General features: G+C 33.1%; 1 protein-coding gene across 3 annotated transcripts in view; it reads left to right on the forward strand.

Moving 5' to 3' along the window:
* LOC119643681 (optomotor-blind protein-like) overlaps positions 1 to 21,015 on the forward strand; it is a 39,850-nt gene that overhangs the window by 12,601 nt on the left and 6,234 nt on the right. Inside the window, exon 3 of one of the 3 annotated variants that reach the window (XR_005248376.1) lies at positions 10,498 to 11,277. The exons of 1 other annotated variant lie outside the window; for it this stretch is intronic. The gene's annotated coding sequence lies outside the window, so the exon portion shown is untranslated. Of the gene's footprint in view, positions 1 to 4,912; positions 5,180 to 10,497; positions 11,278 to 21,015 lie in introns of those variants that run through there. One more of the 3 variants, XM_038043077.1, reaches the window with a different exon arrangement.

Here is a 21,015-nt window from a genome sequence, read left to right on the forward strand (position 1 = left end):
GTTTTAAGGTAAGTGTCCCATGGACCTAATACATTTCAAGAACATCAAGTATACATGTACGAATGCACCGCGTTTACCATAAATATTATTTTAGTTTGTGAGGTGTTTCTTGTTCAATATATTATATCTCAAATAGTATTTTATTTACATTGGGCTTAAAGAGTCTTTAATATCTGCTTTTCTTAAAAGACAAAACTCTAAAACGGTTAATGACTATATGAGTTTAGGAGTTGGGCAGTTCAGCTCCGAGTCTAATGTAACTGCTCAGAAATGTGGGTAAACCTTTCGCAACAGGGTGACCAAAGCAGCATCCGTTGCTCTGTGACGTATAAAATATATATCTGAAAAGCATTTTAAAAGTTGCTATTTTAAAGCAACATTTATTACAGAATTCACAAAAGGCTCTGTTCCTTCTCATTTAATTAGTAAAGCAGGCTGCTAGTTGCTTAGCACATTCCCTCTTTTTAGTATGCGTGGGTTTTTTTTTTGTTAATCGTGGTTGCCGATTCTGCAGATCGTGGTGGGAAATCTGTTACAGCGATAGCTGCATCCGTATTACCGTTATTTCTTGAGACTGGTCAACTCGTGGCTAAAGTACCGTTTAGGAAATGATTGATTTTTCGGGTATTTTAATAACGTCGCATTCGCCTTCATTGGTACCAAGTTTACAGGTAAAGTTCTTTGTTTGTACACTCCAAGTTAGTTGGAGAATAGCGAGCGATCGGGTGACGCACCAAAGCTTTTTCAGATGTTGAGTTTTAGATAAAGAATAAGACACAGTTATAAAGATCAATCAAATGATTTCATACAAAAGACAATTACTTATATGATTTTGTAATGATTTTTTTCCATTAATTTCTAAAACATGAATTGTTTCAACAGCACATAAGAAGATATTTTGTTTCCTCGAAATGAACACATATAGAAATCTTAAAAACTTCTTCATCGTTGTGGTATAAAAAGTCTTCGGTTCGCTTCATGTCCATTTATTGATTGATATAAAGAGTTTTTAACTGTTTATGCATTAACTCTCACATGCCGTTCTTAGGTAGAGTTATAATTTTCTTATGTTCCTTCTTGGGGTTCATTAGAATGATAAATAAATGGACTATAAGAACGTCTGTAAACAATCAAATTATTTTACTTTGATTTTCTTTAAAACTTTATATTATTATTGTATTATTATCCGCCTGAGTGGCCGAGTAGGCAAGAGTCTCGACTAGTAACTCAATAGTCGTGGGTTCAAACCTCAAGTGCGGTAGAATTTTTAATAAAAGCCGATAGCCCTAGATGCTAGTGCTTTAAGACTTTAGTCTTAGAATTTATTCTCTGGCTAAATTTATAATAATAATAATAATAATATTGTATTATTATAAAGTTCTGTGCTTTGATTTTGATTGAGTTACCGTTAGGGTCAATCCTAGACCTATGGCCTTATTGCAATAGTGTTCCAATAAAGATATTGCGCCTTATTTCGTCAAATACCGAAAATTTTGAAAGATATCTTGTTATGTGAAGAGGAAATAAAGTTGGGAGTTAGCAACATCCTCGCAATTCAAGTTTATGTACGAGGTTGTTTGCTTCTTAGTTTCATTCCCCAATCACTTCGTTTGTCGTGCTTCTCCTCCGCTTTCAATTATTTTCACTATTATAAACAAATAAGTAGAAGGAAAGGTGTATATATTTTGTTAAAACGTTTAGTAACAAGAAGAAGGTTTCAGACTCTTAATAAAGTCTATCTACTCTTTATTATTGTCAAATTGGAAATTCAGCTAAGCATGTACGTCTGTTTGTCTGCCCATCGGTCCGTCTACCCACCTGTGTATTATCTGAGGAAAACATTCCCCAAATTTAACAAAAATTGTTCGAAATTGTTGCACGCAGATTTTTCTCGAAAATGGGTCAAATGGGTTTGCTAAAGACCCACGAATTACAATAAATGTAACACAAAATTACCCGAGTATATTGAACCTACAAAATAGAAAAAATCAACTACGCCCACTTAGTATTACAGAGAATGGAGATTTGGATTTTTTTAATCTTTTTGAGGATAAAAGTGTCCGGTATCGTTCGTAATCGAATAAAATTTTTTTGTTTGTCAAATTTGATTGTATAACCATAGTTATGAAAAATATCTGTCTTTGCTCAGTTATGATTAGTTGTTATAATACTAACTGTCAATAATATGTAAATCGAGTGCTTTTATTAATTATAGAAGGGTGACTTGTTTTTCCAAATAACTTAAAAGATGTAAACAAGGAATTCTGTAAATGTAGAACTAATTAAACCCCATTACTACCATTCAAATTTATCATTGTTTCCTGCCATTTTAAGTGAAACTGAACTAACGACACCTCAAAGCATTGCATGTCAATATTTCGTTTGTCGCAGTGAACCATGAAAAGCTACAATAATTTCTTCTTCTTGGGCTCTAAAATTTGAATTGAACACGTAATTACAGTATGGTATTAATTGTGGCGAAGTTAATTCAATGGATGGATGGGTCGAAGGTATATAACGTTTTTGGAGTTTTGCAGGGCACATGTTGCTTCGATTCCATGCCTTTTCAAACATGCGTTTCTAATTGTTACTGGTCTCTTCAACCATTGCAATTGTCATTAAATTGTCTTAACTCTTCAAAATGGCAACGAAGCGAAGAGATAATTATAAGATATATATTCTCCATCATTCGAAGTTATTGATATGGTTACATAAAGAACAATCAACACAAAATAGACTTATTTTCATAACCCAAATCGCAACACAATAACTCGGTATTTACTTATTGTAATTATTAAAAAATATGGTTTTTCAACTCTTTTTGCGTAAGATTTGATGAGCAATTTTTGTAAAAATTCAAATTGTACAATATAAAAATGAACATAATTAACAAAATATAGGTTACTTGAATATGTCAATAATATTATTAGGATTATGTGTAAAAATGTTTTTATTATTGACGTTAGGTTTATTTATCCGGCTTGTGGTTGGATAACCACGTCGTAAAGAGACCTTCGTTTACATGAAAATATCTTCGATAAGCTGTAGTGTAGATATAAAAAGACTTAAAGCTAGTTACTTGTGCATTAACTATTATTTAAATGAGCAAATAAGGAGAAACATGTGTATTTTCAATTTTAGAACAATTATTTTTTTATATTTCTTCAAACAGTATTAAATATAGTTAAATATTGGCGTTAATTTTGGGATTACAATTATCATTTATGCTCTCACTTCGTTATTAGTTCGTACACGTACGTTTCAAATTTTCCATTAATAATGGAAATAAAAACTTCACGTTTAATCCCAAATCTATGCAATCGTGCAAGCATCCATTTTTTTTTTAATATTTGATACCATTTACTCGTCCGATTTCTTTAAATTTGCATTCCATTACTATTATCGTAGAATAATTTATTTCAATTTAATATTATTAGGCCCTTTTCCTTTTAACAAAATTTTATTATTCGCATTCCTTTTTTCGACAAGCAAACAATTTGCTCCGCCCCAAATGATCTCGAGACGAATGAAATCGATCAGTGATAACAGAAACATGTTCCACAAATGTATAATCATAGTCCACATATATAATTATATTCAATGTAGTTACTATTTTTAAAATACGTCCCAATCTCATATATAAGTGAGTTCATATATGTAAAACATGCGCTCTAAGAGAACGTGAGGATACCCCTCCCAACAAAATGGACGATATCCACCACGAGAGGCGTAACAATTGCATAGATTGAAGAATTTTTCTTAGGACTGTGACGACCGCTTTGACACTATGCTTAAAGCTTATATAAATGAGTCAGTAATTTATTAACTTGATTTTAATTATAATACTAAAACAATATCGTACGGATCGTAACGGTAGATATATACAACAATAACAACATAAACGTTTTCCTCTCTTGTATTCAACCAAGCGTCGTCTTAAATAATCGTGGTGAAATAGCCACACTTATGCACTACTCACTCTTTCGCTGTTGAGGTTCTGCCAACAAAGAGCAAGAGACCTGCGCATTGTTGACAACTCAAGCGACAGCCGAAACAAACTTGAGTGAAACTCTGTTATACTCAATACATATTAACCAAGAACGTATAAGGCATAGCGGTTTGAAGAAAATTTGCGTAAATTTTTAAGTCCAAGATTAGTACGAGAAGAAAAACAACCGGTCTGTTGAAAAATCAAGAGGACTGAACACAATCAACTCACTCGATTCTGATAGTGGTAATGATGCATGTTTTTGACTCGTCTATAGACACAATCATGTTGCTGGATTCATTTCAAATTAGAATGTGTTGCTAAAGTAGGAGGCTTTCTCACCGCAAACATTCTCTTGTTGCGTTCATAGCCGTGCTGACCGCTTCCATTGTTATTTTTATTGCGCGTACTGTTTTACGCGTCTGAAACATTCACATAACAGATTCGATTTCCCAGATTTACTGTTCAGCTATTGCCCTCCTAGTACATCTTATCGTCGGTCGCCGTCAACACCACCGTAGCCATTATTCACGTAGTCGCTATTGTTTTCCTCTAAAGCAAGTGTGTATTCGGTACCGTACATTTCAGATATCTTTAGCTCACATTTGGCGTAGTTTACAGAGCTATATATATGTATGCGAGCACATACATATATTTCTATGAATACACACATATGTGAATATACATATGTGGAGCACGTACACAATAGCAAATGTATAAACAAGCTCATGTGTGTTTGTATAATATTTGCGCTGGAAACGTCGAACGTGAAGCACACGTTGTGTGTGGTGCCATTGTTATTGCGAAAGTCGCGCGGTGTTTTTTGTTTTTTACATAAGTGACACGAATCAAATTCAAACCGCACGGGCTATTGAAACTGACGTTGACGGTGACTTAGAAATTCCTTCACTCGACAGTGTGAAAGTGTTTGTTCTTTTAGATACATTGATTACCGTATTATATTTCTTAGTTTATATCCGTTTATCGCCGACCTACAATGACAAAGCGTAGTACACGTTGTTATGTGCATTTTGCCGTCGCGTATCAAACAAAATTTTTTACAAATTATAAAGTGTTAAGTGGTCAATAAAATCAATTTGTAATAAATAATTAAAAGCAGAAGATTCGCATTCAGTGGAGAATTAAAGAAATATTTTACCGTTTTCAAAAACTTTTGCGTGTATGATATATGTACGTTTGTGAAGTTGTGTGTATTTTTCTGATGTAGGTTTTTTGTCAAAACGCTTAAAGGACATTTTAACTAAGTTTGATGCCAAGCAAAGAGTGTTTAGAAATCTTCACACAGTTAAGCGTTTATTGCGGAATATATTAAGTTTAAACTCTCCGTATTCTTAATGGAAGAACTATTATGGAATTTTTTTTAAATTGCTATTAATTAATTAACTGCGAAATTCTCATACCTGATGCACACATTTTATTGTATTGCTTCCATCCCGTTAATTCTAGACACTAAGCGAAACTTTTTGAAGTATAGTACTTTATTTTCTCAAGATATGTTCCTATCTTTGCAAAGCAATAAATTGCCCTTTCACTTCACTTCTGTATTAATCGTTGTGAAGTAGGTCCCTATTTTGCTTGTTTGATGTTGAAAATAGTGATCTATTGCGGCTATATTCATGGAAGCAAAAAACGGTAACAAATTGTGTGGACCATCGGAGTATATATAACTTTGCCACTCCGGAAGTTAACTTTGAAAGCCCCATAAAAATACAACGAAACCAATGCATAGACATATAAAGACTTTCTTTAAAACTTTTCAATCCGCAGGCGTAAGTGAATGCACGTGATTAAAGGAACTTATTTCAAAGTAAATTATATTTTTTTATTATACTCCATACTTGATCGATTGATTTATTTATATACATTCGCATACATTTGTTTCGGAAATTGTTTCTTTTCTTTAGAAAGCGACTTTTTGCTATGTCCGCAAATAATTCTATGTAATACATCTAATATCTAATAAATATCCCTTGTAGTGGTTTTGGTGGTGGAGCTGGTAGACAAGATGAGCAGCGTTTTTTATAAAATGAGAGTGAAACTAGCTCCGATGTTTTAAGAGAGTGCTAATTTAGATTTTTATGCATTCTCTGTTTAATTACTGTTTGAGCTTTAAAGGAGAAAGAACGTATTTTCGTAACTTCGTCGATAAAATCAAGCCTGTTATCGACTTCGACTAGCATATGTAGATCGCAGAATTTGGATATAGTTTGGATATGTTACGTATTGCCAGTACTGGACGTGCCAAACGAGCTGGATTTTCGATGAAAACTTGCAAGGTTTTGTTATGTAGTTACTCATAAGGCATTAATACTTTACTTGATATACGCCAGAAAACCTACAAGATATTTTTCACCACTAGTCACGGAGATCACATTCCCTGTCATCTATACCCCACTAGGCTCGTAGTGGAACAATATGAAACCGTCTAATAAGTCCGTCAATTGCACATGTAAATGGATCATTTTTGATTGTAACAACAAAGTGCTAATATTTGGCTTGTACTAGAAAATGTATCTTGTCGTACATATCGCACATATTTCAAGTTATATTTTTATTCATTTTGGCTACATCTTATGAGTTTGTGCAAAGAAACATATTTGCTTAGTCCACCTTATATATACCGTAATTCTGTATAATTTGTGGTGCCGCCGACGTACATTTCTGTGCTTTACAAGCAGATGGCATATTTAATCTACCCAGGGTAGTGGGTATAACAATAATGAATAAATAAAATGTTAATTAATACGGAAAATGATTTTATTATTATTATTATTATTATTTTAATTTTAGACTAATGAATTGAATTCTTAGACTAAAAAAAGAGACATTGAGCACTAGCAACACAGGCTATCGGCTCGAAAATGATTTTATTCAACAAAGTGTTCAACTTAACAAATTAGATTTTCGAGACATTTTTATTTTACAATGCTCAAACGGATAAACGCTACTACTTAAAAAGAATCGCATAGTAATTTAAGCTAAAATAAACAAATGAAATCTGACATATATTTACATGGCCTACTCTTAATCAGCATCAAACTCCGAATTGAAATGGTTTTTTTGCAGTAACTTAGGTGACAACAATGAAAGCACTATGAGAAGTAGATAGTGCGAAGAGGTGGATGTCAAGGTCTTTTTACTTTCTTATTGTTATTAAATTTGTTTTAAAAAGCTTTTACAGTTAACAGTATCTAATGCCTTTACAAAATGGATGCATGAGCATTTAAAAGAATAAAAAACATCAATTTTACGATAGCCATAGTAAAATGTAATGTTATTGCGGTTTTAAGAGATTTAAAGAATCTCGGGAAAATTTGTGCACGCGATAAATTATAAGATAATCTTTTAAATTCTTTAATTGAAATTTAAATCTTTCTCGTAATATTTGAGGTTTCGTTTTCACTTACATATAAAAACAACGATGATGGAATTAAAACACATTACATCTTTCAAAGTTTTATGTAATCCACCCCAAAGTTAACGCAAACTGAATGTAACTCATATTTTTGTCGAGATGTTTCGGTTAAAGAAGAGAGACGTGGTGTTCGATTTGCAAGAGTATTTTTATACATACCCTCCTTAAATTATTCTAATTTAAGATTTTTATGCAATCGGCATCTGATGATATATCATCTCTTTTAATGTTAAACTTTCATCTCCTATACATAAAAAAATGAATAGAATTGTAACAAGTCGACCTCTGTAACTTCCGATCTGCTTTTGTAATTAATTTCTAATTGAAGTAAAAAATATCCGATCACAAACTTCTGTAAAACTAAAAATAAAAATGTCTTAAATAGAGATTGTAAGACGTATTTTGCACAGTAAATGTTAACTGTAAATGTACGTGCAGCACCATCAACGCAAAAAAGTTACACCTAACTTCGGTTTTTCCAAACAAATAGCCTTCATTTGCGTTTTTATGCACGAACTTGCAATTAAACACCGGAACGAAACCAAAATGCTGGGAAAACGTGCGTCCAAGTTGTCACCATTATTAGACAGTGTCCTAACTGTCGAAAGTTTCTTTATGGTGGTCTCCTGGTCAGCCGCCACTAAAAGTCAAGCGCACCAAAAAAAAGATTATGGCTACCGGAGCAAAGACGGAATTGTGCATATTGATATGTTTAAACAATAATTGACCCGTGTAATGATAAACAAGGGCAAATAAACCCATGTGAAACCTGCACACTCAATGATCATTCAATTTGTATAGAAGGACCCGAAACGCTTAAATGTAAATTGCCACATATTCGTAAATAAAACTTTCTATTATTAACAAACGATCATACGATTAGTTGAGTCCCATAAAAGAAGTTGCGCGAGACTTGTCCTCAATGGCTAAATTATTGGTACAACCTCCGAAAAACCTCTGCGCATGTCTTTTTCTTATTGTTATTAAATCATCCCTGTAGAGTGTACTTATATCAGTAAAAATTTGGTTTATATATGCCTTTGAAAAATAAAGGTTGTTAGCAATGTTGTTGTTGTTGTTATCAATGAAATTAAAAGCAAAAAAATACGGAATACTATGTATGTTGTATCAGTTTCGGTCAACTATAATGCATATTTGCCCGATAAATTATATATAAACTTAAACAGCGGACGTTTACAAAAGAAAATTACGGTACTATTAATGAAAATTAAATGGCAGAATCTCAATTTGTATACGCATAAATTTATTGCAATGAATCATTTTATAAATTAGTAAGAATTGGGCCTACATGTTTAGTTCTGCCAAATGTTTAAAAAAGACGTTTGCACTTATAAGATCTTTCGAAAAAAAAAGGTATAATGGCAAATCGTTCATGCTATAGAGTGATTGTTTCGTGAGGTGTGTCGTAATTAGCGTTTTTATGCTGAAAATGAATCATGCTGAAATGATAGTATTAGATGTTTGTAAAAATTTTGATCACTTTTCCAATTGAGAAAGGAATTTATTGCGGAAAACAGGTACAATATATGTTAATGAAAATAGTTTCCATCATTTTCTACAACATTTTACAATGTTTTTGACAACATGACGATATCATGTCGAAAGAACATGTATTGGCTTGGCAGCGATCCACCCACAGACTCATTTTAGCTCTTTTTCAACTTTGTAGGCCCGCGTGCCGGCTAGCCCATGCTGCATCGATCTAAGCAAGCGGTTATCAGGAGGCATCTTGTCTGGTGAGTACGGTGGGTATGGCAGAACATCTCGTTCGAATTGCAATGTGGTATCCTAGATATAAACCTCTCAACGTATTTGGTGGGCTTCGACAGCAGATTTCTTCAAATAAATAACAGAAGTAATGAATTTGAAAGGAAAAAAATTGTGAGCGACGGCGTAGGCTAAATAAATAATTAATATTAAACTTAACTTTTGCGTAGAGGAAATTCAAAAAACATTGAATTGAACCTTTATGTGCACTGGTATACCCCATTTCTATGGCATTTTTACTTGTAGAAGCCGCTGACCAACATCAATTCAAGCCAAAAAAATTTGTCAACCTGGCTTAGTATTCACTCAATCCAAGATCTAACCACCAGCATTTTCGAAAAGATGTTAATTCGCTAGTTTAAAACTGCGCCAAACCATCACTCCTTTTGTTCGGAGAGTTTCTTTAACTGTTTCTGTTAGATATTCGGAGTTTTGAAAGCGATAGTTTATTTGACAGAGGGCAATGAAATTTATTACTTAAAATAATTTTGTTTAAAAACTCGTAGTTTCTTTCATATATTTTCAGTACCTAATCAGCGAATATACCACAAATGTATCTGAAAGCTCATAGATTTTAGTTGTTAAATGTCATCACAGTGATAATTGAAAGTCGACAATACACTGTTTAAAATCACGCAAAATTTAAAGTAACACGTCTTATTGAAAAACTTTATACAAGCCCAGATATATATCTATGTGAGTACAGGCCCATTCCACTCGGCTCCCAGATTTTTATTTGATCATTATCGTTAAGGCAACCAAGCTATGTATGCAAGTAAGCCAGTTTCGAAAATATGACGGAAACAAAAAATCATAACAATACAGTTTTTTAAATGTATTCCTCTCAGCCAAAGCATATAAAATTTTATAGATTTAAATGGTGCCAACGTTAGAACGTTAATGAACGTTAATGGTTAATAACTACCAAAATTGGAAAATATTGTTCATGTGATAGCTGCATATATTGCTTTTATATACTATAATAATCTGAAAAATGTCTTATATGCTGCGTGTATATAAGTTGTATTCCTCTAAATAGTCCCTACTGACATTTTGTTTATGAATACATCTTTTCAGCACTAAATAAAAAAAATTAATTCCCGTTAATATGTTCACATGTAATCTACTTATATATGTTGCATAAGAACAATTTTTTAAAGTAAATAAATTTATATAAATATTTCATATGTATGAGCAAGTATGAGTGTGCGTGTATATGTGTGTTCATGGCTGCATGTGTATATATAAAATCCTACCGAAGATAACTTTATGAACAATTACACAGATACAAAAAAATTTCAACCCCAGAAGCGTTAAAGAGGAAAAGTATGGAATAATTACAACATCAACAAAGAACTAATCGACAAAAAAGAGAAAAGCAAAAGGAGACAATAATAAGAGTAAATTTAAATAATGGTCAAAAATAAACATACATACTCACATACGCATGGACGTATAGGTACACAAGCATGTTTACTGCATTTAATGCATAAATGCGTTTCGCATCAAAATCGCTTGTCACTCCAACTCATAGTAGAATACATATAAATGAAGCAAATTTGTTGGAAAGCAATTTCAAACATTTGAAAACGAAAATTTTACTAACGCTGCACAGAAATATTTCACAGGAAGCAACGACTATTTACACAAGCGATTGGCTGAGGGACACCAATCCGCGCCGCTTAACACATAAAAAAATGAAGGAGTGGCTTAGAGTACACAAAATTCACACTACGACAATACTTGACTGCTATTTAGCTTTGTTTGCTGAATGTAAACGCCATAAGACGAAGGAACAAATAAATACTCCTAGCTCCACTTTGCCGCCCAATTCAATGTAATCACAACTGAAATCATCACCACCATCACCAACATCAAGAGTGCTCAATTGAGTTGAGTTCCTTCTGGCTCCCAATAGTCCAAGCTACAAGAAAACAACTACGCCATCGCTTGCCACTCTAAGCTCATGACACACTAGTGGTGTGAAGTAAACACAAGAACACAGGGCGGCAAGAACACTCTAAACAAACACTGTAAGAAACGTACAATTTTCTTCTTTTTATTCTATACAAGGCCCACTAAGTACGACATCGTTGTCATCAATTGTTTTGTTGTTGGCACCAGTATCCAGACCAAAGTTAGCTATAAAAAAAGCAACAACCACACAAAAGAACAAAAAGGTTTACAAACTGGAAGTATTAAAAATTGTTGCGAAAACAACTGCTGCTTTTAAGAGTGTGTAGATATTTATGCATACGTGTACACATTGATATGAACATTTATGTATACGTAGCCACAGCACCTTGCTCCTCATCGATGGGGACAATTGAGGAGAGATTAAACCAAACGAGCGCATTAATGGGCAACACAACTGAAATGTATCTACATCAGACATAATATTCAACAATACAAGTTGGCAGTGCATACGCTTACGTCTACACATACGTAGATGAGTGAGCATAGAGACTTTAAAGCGACATCAACAATGACTTATGCTTGTGTGCATCCACACACATTTACATATATAAAGGCCTATATATGCATGCAAACTTAGATAAAAAAGATGGCGATTTGGAAGCATGCCAACATATTACGTTGGCTGCCAGCTTGAAGAAAATCATTGAAAATACGTATAAAAAAGGAAAAAGAAACTTAAGAACTGAGTTTTAGAGGTGGCGCAAAGTAAAGAAAAGGGACAAAGCTTATATGACATTCGGGAAATATGTGAACACTAACCATTATAATACAGCTCTCGCTATTCAATAAATCTGTTGGATGTAATTTTAAAAAATTTGTAGGGTAGCTAGACCATATTCAATAAATAGAGCAGAAGTGATTTTTATGCTGCCCGTAATATGTTGGCAAATTAATACACAGGTACACACGTATGTATGTGAAAACAAATATATATGTATAATTTCGTTTATGTGACTATCTATAAACATATTCTATGTACTATTTGTATGAAAAGAGGCCACACCGGGATACAAAATTTTTATGTCCGTATATTCACTTCTTTCTCCTTGGAATCAAATCGTATAACCCTAATAAGTTAAATTCAATAAATTCAACAAATTTTAACAAATTAGAAACCAATCGCATGATTTTAAACGTTTATTGCTTTCAAATTTATAAAGGGTTATTTTTTCATGCATGTATTTCTCATCAAAAACTTATTAACGCAAATTGATCGAATAGTAAATTGATTTAGACATCGTGTTCAAAACCGAAGAATGCTAGAAAACCAATAACTTTCCAAATTTTTGTGCGCAACACGTAATTGAAGCATAATTTCCATCCCACGCAATGGGAAGTGACACAAAAAGCCTTGGTCAACAAACCCGAAAAGAATAAGAAGAAGAAGAAACAACAGTTCCTGTTTCTCTCCTAATTTATTACCGACCACTTATTTGCTCCGCATTTAATGAAATACAAACCCCTTCTATCCTATCAGAGATATCAAACGCATATATATTATTAATCAGGGCGATAGTCTGAGTGGCTCTCACTAAGCTGATTTGGTATTTTCAGTTTCTGGGAATTGTTAAACTAAGCATATGTATTGTCGAAGCGATTTCTCATATTGTTGATGGTAAAATGAGATATAGACAGGCTTATAATAACTAACTAAGTACATATTCTTCAAACAAAACAATCTTAATTTCAGTAAAACTTCTCTTAGCTCCCTTATTTACTAAATACGTAATTAAGCATCTAAAGGAAATTGTCCCAAGCGATAGATTAAAGAGCTCTCAAATTATAAGCTTTAACAGCTATCAATGTAAAATATCATACTATTCGATTCGAAATTTGGCCTAATCAAGTGATGTACTCAGGTGTAAAAAAGAAGTCTTGCGGTTTTTAAGCAGATGAATATCCAAGTTTTACTTCGTGAAAAATGTAAAGGTCATGAATTTAAAACGAGATGACTCATACCCCTAAACATTTTCATAACGTTTTAATTGTTCGAATTGTTCAACGGAACAATAAATACTATATAGTGTGTTCAAATAAGCAATGCATCTGGCGTATGCTATTGATCCACCACAACCAAAAAGTCCATTCAGAGTGGTAATACTGGCTTCCTTGTGTTAAATGTCAGTCGAAATCACTTTATTATTTTTGTAGAAGAAGAAAAGTATAATAAACGTAGCCGCAGAGCTTTAAACACTAACCCACCTATATATTAATAGCTCACAAATTTTGAAAGAGGGGGATGTTTGGTGCCCTAAGGTAAGTTTAGATCGAAAGGTAGCTTTTGTCAGACATATGATGAGTTGAATAGATTTTCCAATTCACAATTTCCCCAATTTCCTTTCTTGTACCCGTCATCGAGGGATTACGATTAGTATCAAAATCCGAATCGCTATAAGCACGTCCATCTGTCTGTCTCTTTACTTGGGTGTCCGTGTAATGTCAATGGTAAACATTTACGTGATCGCATAAACCAAGATATCAGCTTCCAATTTGACGAAAAATTCATATTGAAAACGGACGAAATTGGTGAAAGAATACACCCACAGTCTAACTTAAGCGAAGAACACCTCAGTTTTTCAAAGCAACAAAAAAAGTAGTTGTTTGCTCGTTACATACAAATTACAACAAACATCACGAGAAAAATTAGCACGTATATTCTATAACTGATTTCTGAGTACATGTACAAAAATGTTAAACATCGGTCATGTCCTCCTAACATAACAGAATATCGAAGTTTAAATTTTTATGTGCTTTTTTTAAGAAAAGTGAATATAAAAGATTCGGCCACTGCTGGATATAATTTCCTTTTTTATGTATAAGTTAGATAAATTGCATTAATTGCATCATATAAAAAGAGAAAACAGGAAGTTATATTCGGTTATGGGTAAATATTATAGCAGTCAATTTTATCTAATGTGCGATATTGAATTGTATTGTATGGAACGTATTCCATATAATATTTTTATTTCATTTAGCGGAACACTTCTTGTATTGCGAAGGAAAAGTTGGGAATTAACTTAAAGCTCTAAAGTAAAATGTCTGCGATTTCGATATCATCGTTTAAGAAAATGGGTAAGGTTAAGAATGCTATGGTCGTCGATATCTCGCGATAGTGATAGGAAAAAATGGGAGAACGTGTCACTTCTTTAAACGAAATTTTGAGCGATCACAACAGAGAGAGAGGGAGAGAAAGGTAGGCGGAAAGTTTACAACATATTTTGAAAATAAGCAAGATGTTAAAACAAATTATACTTTCTAAAATTGTGCCAAAGCGTTGTTGCGGAACGTGTTTAAAGTAATCAAGGCTTAACAATTCTGAAGTTCAAAGCAGTATTAGATAATTTTTTACTCTCACCTATGTATAAAATTTAATAATCTGATGATATACAATGGCATATTTCGATTTCAGCTTCTTGTTATCAATACGCCAAAACGATGTCTTAGAAAATAAATTCGAAGTTCATTCACTAATATTTAAGTCAATGAATTGTTACAGTTACATTTTTCATGGCTAACAACAATATTTAGCCGACGGGGTTGTCCGGGCAAACACCTGCACCAGGTCAACATTCGAGGTGTGATTGTTGACACAGCAATATGAGTGTGTTCCATAAACACTTCAGCTGTGTGTGTTTACTTAATAGTAAACATTTTATATTTAAACTTTATGCGCATAGATTTGAATATGTACATGTACGTACATATTTTATATGTATCAGTTCAGGTGTGACAACTGTCTAACTTTATGCTAATATTCTTTGCAATCAATATATAGTTATTAAACATCTCAAAATATCAAATTTTTTATTAGAATTTGTAAAATATAATCCTTATGTACTCATTATAAAAAAATGGGCATATAATGAATAATTTTATCAATCTAAGTACAATTTAAAAGACAAAAGTAGGAATTTCAAAGCATTGGAAGCTTGAAGGCACGATAGAAAATCGGTTTATTACATTTTTTCATGTTAATTCGTTACTTTTTTCCTATTTGTTTTAAAGACAATTTTTAGAACTCGGACGAATATTTTGAATTTTTGCTTTTATATTAATCAAAAGAAATATTTTACGGTTATTTAATATTTGCAATTCAGAAGTACTCACGCAGATCAGCTTAATAATATACTTTTTTCATCGGCATATATGTAGGCATCGTTCAAACAAGTTTGACCGTTTGTCTATATTCCGCACTGTAGGTTGAACTCGTAGGCATTTTCCCTTTCGGGGATAAATTTGTTTTATTCATATCGCATCAACTTAATGTTGATACTAATGCAAAGGGGCCAACAAAAATTAAATTAATTCTTGTATGAATTGACTCAATTGCTTATCTTAAAGAAATGTAGTACGCATCGGAGAACTTTTATAAGCAGGCCAGACTGACTAAAAATGTATCTACCTGTTTGTTTCTTTTTTCAGATTACATAAAAGGCTTTAAGATGAGAAAATTTGAAATCGAATTATTCTTGTTTACCTTTTTACCTCGGCTTAATATTAACAATATTCTAAATCAATCAATAAGTTTGCGTGAAAATGAGAAATTTAGTGAACAGAGTGATTTGTCTAATCATGATTCTTTGTTGCAATGTTAAGCTATATATCTTATTCTCCGACTATGTTAAATATGTTACTCTGCACGCATGTCCGGTATGCGTTCATATATTATGCTTTGAATAACACATGTTATAGCTATAACTGCCGTACAGCAGCAGTGTGGCTGTATACCGTGGAGATATGTAAATTTTAGCTTATTTTCGCTTTTATGTGAGCTTATGAATTGGCTTAATTGACTTTCTCCAATTTGTTGAATATGTGACTGTGACGGACCTTAAACACTGTTTTTTTACCGTCGCTGAAAGTCAATCACTGGGTCGATCCTTTTATCCATATTGATGCAGTACACATATGGGGCAAGGCTTTCTTATACGTATATCTATGCATTAAAAGCATTTAACGAAATTGAAAAGCCAACAGATTAGGGTGATATGTGAACAGTGCTTTTTCTTTACGTTTCTTTCTTCCACTTACGCCGGCACATATATAAGTACTTGATAACGCAATGGAAAGATAAGTCAACAAACAGCAATTAGTAGAAAGTTCGAATTCGTCTATTGGTCTAACTCGTTTTTACTTTTGACTTGAGGATTGTAAGCAGAAGAAATTTTAGATCGTGTTAAGCAATGTAGACAAGAAAAAAAAAGCTAATATAATCGAATCGGCGATCGTCACTACTTGACAAAATATTTACTTTAGGTAGTTATACATATATATACTATATACTACATATATATAAACTTTACATATATATATGTATATATAAAATTTATATATCTCCTCGTATATAGAAGAAATTTTTTATTTATTTACTTTGTGCATCTAAATTTGAAGCCTTCTCTACTTGTTTAATTTAAATCGTGGCTAGAGGAGAATGCAGCAATTATAAAAACGAGTAATTTTCGTTTGTTAAGTTGTGATAAATTCAAAAGCGATATAGTTATACTTTAGGTAGCCAAAACGCATAATTTTTGGTTCTGATAGTTATAACTCTACTGATAAAAAAATTACACAATTATGTTCTTCTGTAGCCGAGTTTTTCATACCCAGCATTTTAATCTCAACAAATAGGGGGAAAAAAGCACAATGAGACGAACAAAATGAATCTTTATTATTCTGTAACATTAGCTAGGTGTGACCACTTGCAAGTAATGGAGGATCACTAATAATGTCCGCGTAGAAATTTTTACCATTGTATTTTATTTGTAAAGACCATATCCCAAACGTTTCTGCTTTTAAAAACTGAGGTGCCTTTAGTTTAATCCAACATCAAATTCAATTCAAATTGAAATCGTTGTCTTAGTATTTGCGACAGAGCGAATAGCTACCTCGCACATATACACAAATGGGCAAACGGAAATACTTAGATCAGTTAAGAATTCATTTTATACGTTTAGTCTCATTTTAAGAGAACGTTGAATCCAGATCGACCAGTAAACGCTGTCGTCTCTCCCATAAAACTCCGATGCGTGGTTTCTTTTGTTAGAAAGAAAGTCAACACCTCCTTTGTTAAATGTAGATATTTAACTGGTTTATTGAAAAGACTTAAAAAGCTTCCTTTACATATGCCAAAAGAGAAACAGTCAGCTATTCTGGATCATTTTTAAACTTAGTAACTACCGCAGGATGTTTGCGTAATATATTGGAACAATGTTTGTGGTTTGATTTATTGACTTCTGCTCTTTGTGTGTATAACAATCTTCAAAAGCTAAGTGATACACCTTCAACCGGTCCTTTAGGGTTTTGTAAGGGTTCCTAAATTACTGTTCAACGCGAAATATAAAAAAACAAATAAAATAAGTTTTAAAATTAGAAATATTAGGAAGAAAGCATATATAAAATAAACTAAGCCTTTAATTATGATCCTAAAACCAAAAACAAAAATTTATTGCTACTAACTCTCATGCACATTTACAGTGCAAACACTGAAAGAATGCAATTTTGCAGACATCGAGCTGTAACAACCTTAGGAGACATTACGCAAGTCCAGATTTTTGGTATGTCTTGAAAAATGCTATCAGAAACCTAACCTACCTAACATCATATTTAAATTTCTCCCCCCCTACACATAATAAACTAAATTAATTATAATAAATGTGCACTTGAGTAACTTTATCAACATTTTTTACAACACATTTCGTATGCTGTACCTTTTCGGCAATTGAATACATACGCTGTATGGTAAATAGTTACGATTTTTTTTTTTTTAATTTTTTATTTTCTATTTTTGGTTAGCTTTTCTTATCACTTCCTTACTTTTCCAATATCGTTCTATTAATAATTGCCTTAGCAGAGTCGCGACTCAAGTGTGAAGTAAGGTCTTATTTTTATCTTTGCTAAAATGTGGGCTACGTACAGTGGATTAATTTCACGTCAGTATAGTTCCATATAAATTATGTCGTTGTGTAAATTCTGCTCCCGATTATAAGAACCTTGCTTTTTTCTCGTAATTATCGGCTAACATGCATAGTTTTCTTCATTTCAACCGGCCTCAGCTTTTGTGTCAATACCAGACACAGATAAAGGCAGATCATTTGATTGAATTTTATCTTCGATTGGAATAGGATTGCATACACGGGGCTACGCACACGCATTTTTGGACATGCGTGGAACATGAAATATCGGTCAATGGATGAAGCAATCAAGTTGTGTTGCATCTATGAAGGGAAAGACGGATCTGACGTTTTCAAAACATGTTGGCTTTAGTTTTCAACGAACCTACCGCTATATTATAATAATGCAATAGAGATAAGCACTACATACGGTCATCAGTTAAAGAGCCACTTTTTTGCAATTTACGAATATTCTAATAGTGTCGCCTCCTACATCTTTAAGAACGCCCAACTCCAAGCTACCGACGTCAACTACCAAACGCGGCTTATAAGTGTTTCAAATGTACAGCATGGGATCGCCCATAACAAAAAAAACAAGCATCTATTTTTTTTCTGGAGCTCTCCCTAATAGTCAAGGTCTCGCCGTTAATCAGGAGGCAACATCTCCTTGCTTACAGACCGTACTGAGCGACGTGTTCTAGCCAAGCGGTATGAAAGCTTATATGTGAATGGCTAAGACAAAGCAGCACCTGTGTGAATCTAAAGCAGGGTGTAAGCAAACACCATCGCTCTATTAAATCAAAAATAAATTAGTAACTAAATTAGAAAACTACTTTTTTCAAATTTATATATTAAAGGTCATTCCCCACGATGAACTCATCTTGGTATTCTCGCAAGGACTTCGGCAACGGCCAAAAACGATCTCAAATGCTCCTGCTCAATAAATTTCATTACGTCATGCGGGCACAAAGCATCGACCATAGACTGAACAAAAGCAGAAGGAGTCGCTTGATTAGAAAGCACATCGGAAGATTCTGCGCTACAGATTTGAAAAGGCCAATTGTTCTGGCGCTGACTTCACGCTGATTATAAAGCTCAAGTTGAGGCACTAAAGTGTGATTCTTCTTTCGCTTATTATTGTTGGAACACCAGACAGTCAAGGCAGCGCGTCGGTCGAAGAGGTTTCTGCTCTAGATATCAAATCTATGAACACTTCCCTGCATTTGCCACCTCCAACCCTCGACGCAGCTCTCACATTTTTCTGGAAAAAATTGAAATAGTTTCTCATTAATTTCTAATAATTCCGGAGTTTTATGATGGTCTGCATGGTCACCATTACAATTTTCACGTTGCCAGTGATGACTTTTTGACTTTTAATGAGGAAGGAATTTTTAAACTATTATTAAGTAACATTTTATACCTTAGATTACGAAAGGAAGAGTTGAAAGCTTTACAGCAATAATATTATTATTATGTTAGGGATCGACGAATTCTTTACGTAATGTATAGTATTCGGAAAAGACCGTGAAATCGGTGTAATGTTTTGCATTATTTTAAAACGTTTCGCTAATGTCTTTCTAGCATAGGATTTGTTTGACCCTAGCCAGTGGCCACTATAGCATGTAAGTATAATACAACCATCATTCACTCTTTGCAAACAGATCGAAATAATTCCTTTTAAGTAGAGTGGTGTTCACCCTTTATTAATAAATTATTAGTTGTATTTCGTGAAAATCAAAAAGTTGTTGCCAAAACATACCCCATATTTTTTAATCTAATCTTTTACATTTCGTTTATCACTTAATCCAATCCTCAGATAAACATTGAACAAGTTGAACTTTGTTTTTCACACATTTCTACCAACTTTTTTTGCATTTTATGTACATTTACACTCACCAAAGTGTAAAGTTAATTAAACAATAATCCGTCGATAGTAAGTATGTTCTTCATGAATTACAAAAAGAGCCTATGTATACGTTATTATATATATTTATATACACATTACCAATTTATTTACACCACAAATTTGTATCACACAGACTATATAATACGTATTCATACGCAGTTGTGCACAGGTTTGTGTTTGTATTAAAAGTAGTATCTGCAATAATGCGAATACACCTGTACACCAATAGTACCTGCTATATGAAGTCTGTTTTGCAGATTGCCGGTCGTATAAATTTACAGATTTTGCAAAAATTAAATTTTTATCTTTCTATGAGTACGCTCATACATATATATAAATAACCTCATACACAATGAAAATATCTAAAAGTTCGACAGCCTTAGGTCTGGAATCGCTAGTAATAATATAAAGGCAAACTGTAATTTATCACTGAAACTTCTGATATCACGATGAATAAAGTACAATTTTTTATAAAATTTAATATAGATACAATATTTATTATTGTTACTGAGTTCGTACCAATCTTAGGTATTTGAAATAGTGTCGTGCATTAGCGGGGTTCGGTAAAACAGATTATAATTACTACTCTAGGGTATAGAATAAACCCGTGACTTTTATATTTGAAAATACTCTATTAAAGCTGTACGCAACTGTATAAATTGTCGTACTAATGCGTACGCAACATAGTTTCTTGGAGCTTTGGTTTTGTGGGAAAAAAGTTAAGTTTGCGGAAAACTTTACTCTCCTTGATTAATTAAAAGGATACCAAGGCTAAGTCCTTGCGAGTGACGAACAGAGAGATGCGAACCAATAACATTGACGATAAGGTTGACGGCCACATATGTGAGAATCTGCTGGGTGATGTGTATCAAATTCTGTTCCAACCAAATGGAACCATATCTAAGGAATACTACGTCCATTGATGCAATTGCGCTAAAAAATTAGCGTAGTGTATGTAAAGTGATGAAAACTTAAGTTTTTAATATGAAGGAATTCGGCTCCTTACAGCAAAATTTGTTCAGAAAATTTT

The sequence above is a fragment of the Glossina fuscipes genome, unplaced genomic scaffold (assembly GCF_014805625.2).
Source record: "Glossina fuscipes isolate IAEA_lab_2018 unplaced genomic scaffold, Yale_Gfus_2 61520, whole genome shotgun sequence".
NCBI lineage: Eukaryota > Metazoa > Arthropoda > Insecta > Diptera > Glossinidae > Glossina > Glossina fuscipes.